The sequence below is a fragment of the Drosophila gunungcola genome, unplaced genomic scaffold (genome assembly GCF_025200985.1).
Source record: "Drosophila gunungcola strain Sukarami unplaced genomic scaffold, Dgunungcola_SK_2 000001F, whole genome shotgun sequence".
Lineage (NCBI taxonomy): Eukaryota > Metazoa > Arthropoda > Insecta > Diptera > Drosophilidae > Drosophila > Drosophila gunungcola.
In genome coordinates, this window is record NW_026453197.1 from 13,845,984 (window position 1) to 13,858,732 (window position 12,749).

At 38.2% G+C, this 12,749-nt stretch overlaps 1 protein-coding gene across 4 annotated transcripts in view; it reads right to left on the bottom strand.

Moving 5' to 3' along the window:
* The window catches only part of LOC128262859 (brain tumor protein), a 40,933-nt gene that overhangs the window by 11,638 nt on the left and 16,546 nt on the right, over positions 1–12,749 (bottom strand). For 2 of the 4 annotated variants that reach the window (XM_052997413.1, XM_052997411.1), the window contains exon 3: positions 1,855–2,119. The gene's annotated coding sequence lies outside the window, so the exon portion shown is untranslated. Of the gene's footprint in view, positions 1–1,854; positions 2,120–2,223; positions 2,324–9,888; positions 10,110–12,749 lie in introns of those variants that run through there. The other 2 variants (XM_052997410.1, XM_052997414.1) reach the window with 2 other exon arrangements.

A 12,749-nucleotide genomic window follows, 5' to 3' on the forward strand; every position in this document is an offset into this window, starting at 1 on the left:
ATATGCAAGAATTTTAGTTCAATATAAACATAGCATGCTTATTTGGCTTTTAAATGATTGTTTGTAAATAATTATTTTGCTGTGCTTGCCGAGCCTGACTTACAATCAAGTTTGTTTACTTCTGTGCTGTCTGTACCACCTCGTTTCTTGGTTCCTCTGGCTCTCCTCCATTTCCTCCCCTTAAATCGACTGACCCATGAGTCACCTGCGGTCCTTGTCTTTTGTCCTTATGAGTCAGCAGGTCCTCCACTTGAACCGAAACGTTTTTGCATTTCCATGGGCCCCCACCCAAACAAACAAATATGCCACACCCCACAAAGGGCCCCCTTTTCTCTTAGTCATCCCCTTTTTGTTATCATAATTTGTAGTTAATTGCCTCCTTCCAACTGTTCCGTCTAATCCCCCAAAGCGCGACAGCTGTGCCCAGTGTTATTATTAAACATCTTCGAAGACAGTTGAAAGACATGGTTTTATCCCCCCCAATATTACTATTTCCCCCTCTCAACGGAATCGAATCAAACTAGGAAACACGCCCCCACGGAATGCTTTTAAAACACAATTCCAATTTCTTACGGCAGAGAGGAGCGAAGCTAAAAGTGAAGCTGTACGGCGGGATGAAAGGACTTTGACCGGGAGCGGAATCCCGCCCCCCTGCCCACGTACCATTATCCTTCGTTCAGAGACGGACACAAATGCAATAAACGCACGCACAGACAGAAGGACACCCCGTAACCATAATTTTACTTCCCCTTTTTGCTGCCTTCGCGGTTCGTTGCCTTTCAGTTGGGAATATGGCAGCAGCAGGAGCAGAAAAAAATAAACGGGGAGTTTCACAACAAACCCCCGTCGCAGGAAAGAAAACAAAAAAATAAGTGGGAGCCCGGGAGAAACTTCTCTAGATTTCCAGAGCAGTCGAAACTTCCGTCAACAAGAAAATCAACGTAAAAGGCAATTGAAGTGAAAGCCAAGAGAGCCAGCGAAACGAAACGAAACACAAAATCAACCCCGAAAAATGCGCCCAAAGGGGGGAGAGTTGTATGCGAATGGGATTGGAGGGGGTGGGGAAAAGGGACTGCAACTGTCTAGACTGAATGTACATTTATCATGCACACACACCCAAGCCAAATGCCATTCACAGTGGTATCTAGAAAATCCTTTCTAATTTCACAAATATTCTCATTTTTGTTGTAACTAAACCAAAAAAGTAATTTATAAATTCAGGCACAATATACATTCTTTTATTCAAAGTTTTTTACTTTTAGGAAGATCATTTTTCAAACTCTAGTGGACCAAAACTTCGCAAACAATATCAAAAACATTAAACGGACAAAACGATACAAAAACCGAATCATCAATTGTTCAGTTTGTGGCAGCACATGTTTCGCTAACGGATAGCTCGTCAGAGATATTTTACCGAGGGTTTAGTTATTTTTTTTTTAAATGAGTGTTTTCTCATATTTTTAATCCGTTTGCTAGCTTTTACATTTAAAACCATTTAAATTTATTTCCGCAATTTAAATGCAAAACAAGTTTACTCTAGATCGGCAGACTGCAACTTATAATTTTAGCATAACTAGAATTATCTTATTGAGTTCGACAAGAGCTTTAGATCGCTTTTCATTTTTTGCAAAAAATGTGCAGAAAACTAAATAAATCATGAAACTAGAAAAACAACAATATTACAATATTCAGTAAGTTACTTTGCACTTGCCCCATATGAATTATTTTACCCAATATAGGCACTAATAATCCCTGATAAACATTAATATCTCCTGGTGATTTTCCCTTCAAAGTAATCAATGTACAGAAAAAAAAAAAACATAAAACTCGTTGAACGCAGATAAGCCGACTTACCTTTACTGCTTTGTTGTTTTATTTTGTTGTAGAATTTTCTATTTATTCCAGTTACGTTTCCTGGTTTCCTGGTTGTTTTTGTTGTTGTTGCTTCTTGTTGCTAGTTGCTGTTGCTTTCTCGCTCTTACTCACGAACGCAGTCTATATAATAAATTGCGTGGGATGGTTGCCGTTGTTGTTGTTATTGTTGCAGTAACAAGTTGAAACAAATTTGTGTAGCATACTTTCAAGTGCTGTCAGTTAATTGCGTCGCGCGCACAAAAGGCTGCAATGACAAAAAGAGCACAAAATGATAATTAGAAAGGATAATTGAAGGCAAGGTTAATTGAGAGTTTTTGCCTTTGTTCTCTGCTTATTACAATGACGTACGCTGGGTTTTTCCGGCAAGGACACTGCAAACTAAACTAAAGGTAAAAGAAATTTTCGCTATTTTTATGTACAAAACTGCGTGTGTGACGTGAATGCGACGCGGCTCTGGAAAACTAACTCTGCGCATAATGCAGCGGCCCGGGAAAAGCTCAAAGTCCCGGCAGCGACGTCGGCAGAGGCAGCGGTCGAGAGAGCGGCAAAATGTCCTGGGGATTTTCCTGCTCAAAACACAACTTCAAAAGTTGCAGCAATGCAATGCCATGCTACTCCACACCAGTCTGAAATGTTTTTGTCTGCACTTTAGCCAGCAAACTTCTTAAAAAATACAGGGGCGAAAGCAAGAGAATAACCGGGAAAAATCAATACATCCTATTTACATTTACAAAGAGAGGGACGGACGACGACGAGCCCAAAAATGTGCGCTCTTTTGGCCGAACTGTTGAATGCCGGCTGCAAAAGCAACAATACAACTGCACAATCACCACCCCCTTTTGCTAATGGTTTAGCCACCCCCAAAACAATATGGCGGCCAATCACCCACAACAAAATAAATAAAAAAGAAAACCTCCCCCAGGAAAGAGCAACAATTTTCCACGGAAAAAGATTTTTTTTTGCGCGCGCTACAGGTTGCGTGGGAGATCTAAAGAGAGCAAGGCGAGAGAGCAGGTGAAAGAGAGTGTCAAGAGACAGGCGCAGCAAGCAGGAAGCGATAAACGATAACTACACACGGAAAATAAACTAATATCTAAGCGTAATTGGGAAAATCTTTTGTATGATAAAACTCAGAGCTCAAATGAGCAACAGGAACGTTTAAAGTTATTGTTTTTATATACAACCATATGAAATTAACACATGTCATAAAACTGGTATGCATACATTTTTCTCTGTGTACGGTCTTGCGCATGTTTTTTTCCCGATTTGGGCAACGACCGCATCCAAAAGCAATAAAAACAAAAGGTTCTCTCATGCTCTCTATTCCCCTATCCTTCTCCCTCTCTCCCTATCTCTCTCAATTTCTCTGTTCTATGTTGCCGCGGAACTTTCTAGAAGAGGAGACAACATGCTAGAAATGACGTTGCAGTTGCAGCCAGCATCATCACATTCACATCTCATCAGCATAGCTGCATAGCGAAAATTTCTGTATACCGGCAGACACGGCAGCGGAAAAGAGACAGCGGATAGCAGGGAGAGGAAAAATAGCCAGACGACATGCACATAAATCCGCACATATGTATGTATACACATACACATACTTGCAAATAAACACAGGTTTACACGTGTAAAATAGCGGCTTTTTTTCTTTGCAACATTACCAACTGTTGCAAATCGAGGAAAATGAGGGAGCGCAAAAAAATAAAGCGGTGATCTTCAAAAGGTATCGATCACTCAGCTTTAGCACTTTTCGCTCACACCTGGCACGCGCACACACGCACACACGCACACAATTGTATGTACATATATAAGTCGAAAAAAACCTGACTCATAAATTTACTACCGGTAATTTCAACAAATTAGTTAATAACACAAGAATAGCCCCAAAACGTCACCGTTCAAATGGGCAAACAAAAAAATGTTTATGATTTTTTGACTTCGCGAACTTTTAATACCCTTCCCATACGTTTTTGTTAGACCGTTTTACATACAGTAAAAAAAAAAATACAAACGTAAACGTAAACATAAGCGGTAGATACTTTTCAGTAAACTCTTAAAAATTAAAATAAAAGATCATCTAATTTAGAACAGTAATATAATCTTTATAGTTATAAAGTGGCATAGTGTTATTTAAGCTGTAATGGTTTCTACTATGTAAGTTAGCTGGTATAGTCAACGTTTTTTTCCATATCACTGATACAGAACAATAAAATATAAAACTTTCCTTTACTAGTCTTCAGTCTAAAGGAATTTGCTTACACGTGTAACCAAATATTAAGCATGTCAAAATAATTAAAATTGCAATAACCCTCCTGAAATAGAGCATAAAAACAACAATTTAGCATTGCTGGGAAGAGGGACTGAAAGGTTTGATAATGAGCGAGTTGTCTATAGATTAGATTAGCAAATTTTGTGGAGATAGTTGACGGAAAGCAGACGGAAGGGTGCTAAAGTGGTTCGGGCCAAATCAAACTGACAGTTGGATTGTATATCATGACAAGATTAATATCATTTGGGCCCACAGGCCATTAGAAGAATTGTATCGTCTCGACTTTTCGGGAAAAGGGAGTGGAGTACATGTGCCATATGTTTTACTTAGCATTCTTGTGGGGTGAAAAGAGGGGTGGTGTACCAACAAATTCCAGACCGCTTGTAAAAGTGTTTAAAAATAGAGCGGCTAATAATCAGAAATGCGAGTGCAGTGCACTGAGGGCGTGCCCGAACACCCAACCCCTCCTCACCACCCATAATTAAGCACATAAAAAGAAGAAAAAGAAGAAGAATCGAGGGAGGGCGGAAGAAAGAATGAACAAGAAAAGGGAACAAAGCAAAGCGGAGCAAAAGAATCGACGTGGAGGCTACCCCATGTGAGAAGTGGAACAAACTGCACACAGGCATTACTAATGCAAAACAATTTGTACAAGATTATAAATTTCATGGCTCAGGAGAAGTGGAAAGAAAACAAAACAAGGCATCGCTATGTGCGGATGGCGATGAGTATGGAAAAAATAATGATCAAGAACAAGAGCGGACAGCAGATCCAAGTTCAAGCCAAATCTAGAGTGTGTGTGGGAGAGAAAAAAAGGGGGTGCCGCCTATACATTAACAAATGCAGTGTAGTTTTTGTAAATAAAAAATAAAAACCAGTTATGGAAGCGTCGAGTTCCACTCATTAATTAGGTTTCAATAGTAAAAATAGACAACAAAAAAATGTTTTTTATAGCTTATCATTAACATTGTAACAGATATGTATATCGTATAAATACTTATACATCTGTGAGTTGTAATACATCTTTATTTTTGCAGCTTTATGCAAAGAATTACCACTGTAATTCCGCAAAAATGCAAAACGAACCAACAACACCAAGAGATGGAACGGAGGAAGCAGTGCAAATGTTCTGGTTGTGCAGCAAAATAAACACGGCTGTATTCAACTTCCATGCATTCCCCTGCGGAGTGCTTGGGGTTGGTTGCAACTGCGATGGCAGCGCTGCGGCAGAGAGTTCAATGGTACCAAAAGCAGCAATGGCAACAAAAATAAAGGCAATTAACATGACACATACACCCACAGCCGTGGCCGAAATATTGGCACAGCCTAAATCGAAATATCTATGTATTAGTAGTTGAACGTAAACTAAAAATGACTCTCCATACGGACAGTAAAATTAGCTTATCATATTTTCAATAAATGTGTATGCATTGTTATATATGTATGTTTAATATTAAAAACTAATGGAAGCGAACCTGTAAGTTACACTATGTTTTTAATTTAGAACTATTAAAAGTAGAAAAGTTGTTCTCTGGCTTTTCCTTTAATTTGTCTTTCAGCTTTTGAAGCATCAATTAACAGCTTGAAGCGTAGCTAAACCATCTTTAGTGCTATTATTTTGACCGCAACTATATGCAGAGGATACAAGCACACTTAACTGCAGCGAAAAAAAAAAAAAGAAGCCCAGCACAAAGAGCAAGCCATAAAACAGAACAAAGAAAACTACCTTTACCTGTTTGGAACACACACACAACACAATTTCTAAGCGAGACAACAACAAAAATGCTGGCAGTTGGCAGATAAAATATCCGTCCCGATCCCAATTCCAATCCACATCCCATAGCAACCATCCCATCGCATCCTCGATTTCATTGCAAAGGCACCGCCAAAACATCACGACCGCTGCCTTGGTTCGATGCAAATAACGATACGGTGGATACTTGCAATGAACAACAGCGTTGATTTTGTAGAAATTATCTTATCAAGCAAAACTAAATTCCTCATCATTTAATAAATTTAAATTACTATTTGCAAAAATAAAAAGTGTTAAGCAACAATTTTTATATTATATTTACTACATTTATATTTATATTTACTACATTTATCTACTCTAGATACATATCTAAGGAGCAATAATGCGTTAGATATTAATAATGTTTAATTGAACTAGTGCATCAATCGTTGACCTTAATTTTTTTTTATTATAATATTTTAAAATTCTTAAGCAATAAGATTTCAATGGGAGGCTGATATTGCGTTACAAAACCAGACTGTGGAGGAAACCTTTAATGCTCAGTATACAGAGTCTTGTCAATTTTTTCCAAATAATGTTACATTTATTGTCCTCTTATTTCGAAAGCATTCTTAGTTCTTCTTCTTCTAAATTTTCCTATCTTCACTGTAATCCCTAGTGAATTTCGGTCGAATTCTGCGATGGTTGCTCCGCCCGCCTTCTTTTTTTTTTTTTTTTTTGGCCGACGACGCCAACTTATGCGTCAGCAGAGAAGCGACCCCCAAGCTGCAGCTGCTGCTGAATGAAATTGACTTGACGCATTTTATTGAAGGAGACAATGGATGAAAAAAAAAACCGAAGAACAAAAAAAAATCTGCACAAGAGAAGAGTTTTATTGTTGCTAAAGAGGAGGAGAAATAAAGAGGAATAAAGAAAAAACACCAGCATCCAATTTAGCAGAGGGTCCCGAGATCCCAGACGCTCTATCCCCCTCCCACTTTCCATCTTTCGTGGGTCGTTCTCCCACGTCTATCTCCCTACTCTCTCCCACTCGCACCGATGTCCCCACAGGTCAACGGCGTCGTTGCAATTCTTGTTCTTTTTTCTGTTGTCTCCTCCTTTTTTTTTTGTTCTGCACAACATTTTTCTTTCTTACTGCGCTTTGTAGTGTCTGTGGTTCGTTAGCTGCTGCTTCTATCTTTGCTTTCCTGCTCCAGAGCACAAGAGAGCGAGCGAGATGGAATGTGTCTGTGTGTCCTGGCTTCTACAATGGTGGTAGGAAATATCGAGGCAGGTACAGTGTCGGCTGGAAATATTCCATTCAGAAATCGAGCATTTCAACGAATTTGGGATACGTCAATTCCTTTGTCAGAGAAGGATGCTCTAAATTCTTCGATCATTTTAAAGAGCGTTAGTTTATAAAGGCCAGAAAATACCAATTTTTATTATCTTTAAATAGACAATTTTTCAGTGCCCAACACTTTCGTACAAAAGACAAGATTGAATATTTGAAAAGTATCAAGCAGTTCGAATCGTCGCTTCGACTAAACCTAGAATTTACCATTTAAAAGGAAGTTCAAACGTAGATGCACTCTAGTGCCTGCTATCTTCTAGTGCTGCAACACCACATCATCTAATCAAGTGGAACGTGTTCCCAGCTCGCCTCGTTTGCGTGTTAACTTTCGATAAATATTTACTATCTGCTTTAACATTTTCAATTAGAGTTGTACCAATTTCGGGTTCCCAGTGTTATCTATTACGTGGTGTTAAAGCGACGCTCTCTGATAATGGAAATACACACAACACAAAGCAGAGGAAAACACAAAATTGGTACAGCAAAGAAGAGTTGGTAAAGATTGGCGGGAACAAACTAGGGAACGACCCCGACCGAGTTCTAGAAAAACTCAGAAACAAAAGCAGTACAGGAAATGCATTTTACATAAGACATTGGTTGGCGATGCCAAATCGATTGGAGATGGCCTAAATCGTTACTGATAAAAGGATCGTGAACGTATCTGAATTGTAAATTAGAAAATCTTCGAAACGTCTGTGGGATTACAGTGATCACTGGGTGGATGATAATGTTTGTAAGGCTTTGTATGTTGTGAAATTGCACTTTTGTCAATAAAATTCAAACACACTTCATACATATATTTATGTACATATGTACTTATTTCATTAAAATACCAAAATGTTTAAATGAGTTTAAATTACTGTTGTATATTTAATTCTCATGCTGTGCGTTCAAATTGGAAAGCAATCATTTGGTAAACTTTACTCTGTTACTAGGCTCATATGTATGTATAAAGCGGATTTTCTAATCTAATATCTGGCTTTTTCAAAACCCCGGTTCCGAGTGCCCACTGCAATCAGTTCAGCAATATAAAACTCAGCGACAGCTTTTAATCAGCAAGCGTAGCTTTTAGCTCTGCTGGCGTCACCAAATCGAGCGTGAAACAAGACACATGGAATATATAGCATTCGATATGTTATGTTTCTTTCTGAGCGTATTTACGTTTGTACACTGAACGCAGACAACATCAGAGATAGGAACAAATTTTAAACACGTTTTTAGTTTTTTTTTTTTTCTTGTCTTGTATTTTTGCTTTCGGCGTAAATAAAACAGGCACTCACACATACCGGCAGTTTGTATATTAATGAGAAGCCCCAAGCGTGGCTCGCACGTCGATCAGTCTGTCAGTCCTACAGTGATTAAATTTAAAGAACATTGCCGTAATAATTTTTGTTTAAAATACACACAAAAAACAAGAAAACAAACTCGTGTTTTATTCTTCCGCATCGCGGCGGCAGCAGCAACAAAAACAATAACGATATCGCCAACAAAAACCCATGAACACATTCGTCGAGAGTTGAATGTTGGGGAATTGAATTGTTTAAACAGTTGGGTCGCGATAAATAGGCTCGACTTGCGGACTTTTTGGACGGGGGAAGGTCGTCGCGCATTGAGTTGAAGGAAGTGCGCAACCCTCTGGCTTAAAAGGTTGTTAAACCATTTTATCATTATCGGATCTTGTTTGCTTTTGCAAATACAGTGGTTATTGGCCAAGAGAAATTACGAAGGGTATTCCAACTAATTAAGTTTCTTCACATTAATAACAAATTAGCTAGTTAAAAAGGCTTTTAAGAGTTTGCTTAGATATCTTTCTTCCACCATATACTAGATTTTATTTGTAACGTTTATATATAAATTATAACTATATAAATTATAAATTTACTATCTTTTTTGTACGATTTAAGGTTTTTTTTTATAAATAATTTTTCCTGTTTGCATTTATCAGAAAAAGCAAAGGAAAATTCTTAAAGGAATCTATTTAAAGATTTTATCTTTCTTACTACTCGGAATTAGTAATTTATAAGTGGCAGTCAGTTATCAATGTGAACGATACGGAATTTTCACAGAGCTGTTTTTGAAAATTAAAATCTTTTTTATTTATAACCCCCGGTTTTAAATCTTTTTTTCCCTACTCTTGGTGCAGTTATAACTTTTCCTATCGACACAAACTGCTGGCTCCGAGTGTAGAAAGCTCAGACAGTGGTGCAAAATGAAATAAGAAATGAGATAATAATAACAAAAAGCGTAGAAACGTAAAAAGTTAATGCAAACATCAACAAAGCGCGCGGCCGATGAAAAGAACAAACACACACACACACACACTCCGAAATAAACAGACGCCGAAGGAAGCGAGGAGGAAAAGGCGGGGGAAGAGGCAAGAAAAATTTGTTTTGTTGCATTGCAACAAACAACAGCAACAATGCAAGTGATGCGCCGCCAGAAAGAGAGGGAAGAACCCGAACAAGAAGCGCAGCAGGAAAAAGGCAGCACCAACACGCATACAGTCATGCACTCACGTACGCGATTCTAAACAAGTTGATGAACTCTACGGCGTCAAAGCAAGAAGAAGAGCAGCAGCAGCAGAACTAAACAATTTGTTTCTTTTTGTTTGTTTTTTAAATGCAGATATTTTGCATACTCATGGCGTGGCATACGTACATAGGCTAGGTATGTGTATGTTTCGGTTGCACTTAGATTTACTTATTATTCCACTAGTATTAATACTTTTTATTGCTTCTTTTCGCACAGTTCACACGGACGCACACACGCAACAGTAGTAGTATGTTCTCTCTGAGCGCGACGGGAAATGAACGCGTTCTGCCGTGCTGCGTTGTGTTGTGTTGTTTATCCGGCGAGTGTTAAGAACTGAATGAGAATGAACCAGCATGGCCAAGAAGAATTTTAACAAGACGCGGAACGAAATGGGGAACGGAACGAAACGATGCGAGCCAAACCGACATAAAAAGAAACGAGAGGAAACTGGCTTCGGCACGACGATATATGCACACCCTTGCAATTCTATGCCAAAATAAATTGGCTCAAACAAATTTGTATCGTCGACTTGAGCGGGAATCAAACCCACTCTGCCATGGCCAATCGTCGAACCTAGTGAAAATACGCATGAAAAAGCTAGAACTTATTAATGTACTGACACAAATATATTATATTACAACTATGGAATACAGACGTCCGATATTTATAAAACTGAATAAGTTGTACTTAAATTAATATATCCCGAGATCTTTTCGTATATGTTATTTTAAAACATCTCAATAAGTGATATACTCTCTGCAAGTGTATAAAAAACTCACTCAACCAGTTATCGCCAGCGGGAGAGCCAAAGAGAAACAAAGAACTAGCAAGCGATAGAGAGAGGGTAAGAGAGCGGGAAATCTAGTTTCGGGTCTGCAGAACGCCAAAGGGAATGGAGTGGCAATTGGAACGGGTATATATGTACGACGATGAGACTGACCTCTGACAACCTCCTACACTGGTATACGTTCATATATATGTTTGTATGTACGGGAACAGAACATAAATTGCACGAGGGAGCAGTGCACTCCAAGTATTCCGGGCTCTGTATGTATGTATATGTTAAACTGAACGTGAGTGGGAGTGAGCTGCACTTACAAAAAGAGAGCGGTGAAGGAGTCGAAGAAGAAGAACGAAGAGCAGACACAGAAGAGGCCGAAGAAAGGGCTGCGAAGAGCGGAGGCAGAGGACAATGCAGAAAATAACACTGTTCATGGGGTAATTTGAACTATTTCTCGTTTTTCGGGGCAAAACCCCATGCATAGAACCGTTGCAGTGAGTCAAAAGATTATCATCCTTATTTATTTTTGGGTTTGTTTCGCCATAAGCGATTATTCGTTTTTAATTTGCATAAATTCAGATTTCGCACAAAAGTGTCATAATGTGAATGGAACCAGAACTCGAAATGATTACAGGTCTCTCGGTGATAAATAATGATGGATGGCTTGATTCGAATTGAATTCTTTTGAAATTTAGACTGGCATTTTGATTTCCAATGAATTTTGAAATAGGTTTAGTTAAAAATGATTTTAAAAGCTTCTATAAATTGCTTGAGACTGTCTCTGAAAATTATAGTAAATGTTAATTAAAATATGCCCCAAGGCAAACATAAAAATAAAAAGTTTTTCAAGATTTTGAAAAATCAAATAATGTAGTAATAATATGTCGTGAAGTAGCTACATATGTATGTATGTATGTATGCAAATTATTAATTTAAATTAAATTAAAAATAACCAAAAATTAAACAACATTTTCAAAGAGGACCTATTAAATTCCTTTTGAAAATTTGTATAAATTAGGAAAAACAAGTTTTTTTTATTTCGCTTACAATCAATTTTTTTAAGAACGGTATCTTGCTCTTAAAGTATAAAATTCAACAAAACACTAACACCTCAAATATTAATAGCAACTTAACTAAACTGTTATTTCCTTTGCCACAGAGAAAGAAAGAACCAACAACGTTCAAGACCAGAAATACTTCACTCTGTTGTAAATATGTCTAAACTTGTGTATAAGCAAGTTTAGCTTTTTATGGTCATTACCAACTAGGCTAGTTTACAACTGGTGACTTTTCTCATACCGCTGATGCAATAGGAGTATGTGAAAGAGAGATGGTGAATTAGAAAGAGAAAGAGAGGGGGGAACAAGGTAAAAGTCTGCGCGCTTGCGTCATGTGCGTTTTCAACGTTTTCTGATCAAAATCAAAAGAATATCGTGGAATGGCAACCGCCGACGTCGACGTCCGGGGACTTTGGAGAATAAACCAGTCTAGAAACGCCGCTTGGCTCTATAATTATGCTGCTTGTTCGAGTATGTACATCCATACATTTATATACATAAATACAAATACAACGATATACACCTATATACCTACTGGTGGCTGCTACAAAGGGCCTTAAACTTTGTTTAAAGTCAAGGTCGGTGATTTCTTGTGCGCCAATTGCGATGGTAACGCTCGTGAGGCTGCGTGACTCACGCACCGGCGCACCGACCTTTGGATTAGTACTCAATTTCTATACGGAAATGGGGAATTTTGATACAGATTAGCTTTCATTATTAAGCGGAGTTTGTTAAAAATCGTTATAAAAGCAAAAGAAATTGATTAGTTGGATTCTGGATTGTTAAATGACTCAGCACCACATGTAAAGTCTAAAAAATTGTTTTGCTTTTGTACAAAAAGAAATTTTTGGTATCTTTGGTACATGTACATATGTATGTACATCAGTATCTTTTACTATCCATTATTTTTTTGATCACTATATGCAACACTATCAATTGGTACTATCCTCAAGGGGGTATTTTGAAGCTCCGGTTCCCAATCCTCACCGTCGTTTTTTTTGTATTCTTGTTTAGCCCGGCTGAATTCCACGAATTGATGGGTTCAAGTGGCTTTCTGGGATGGGTAAGATTTTGCTGCTGGGAAACAAGTGGAATAGTGGAATATGGTACGGGCACAAATATCTGTTCCGTTTTCAGCCTCCCTATAT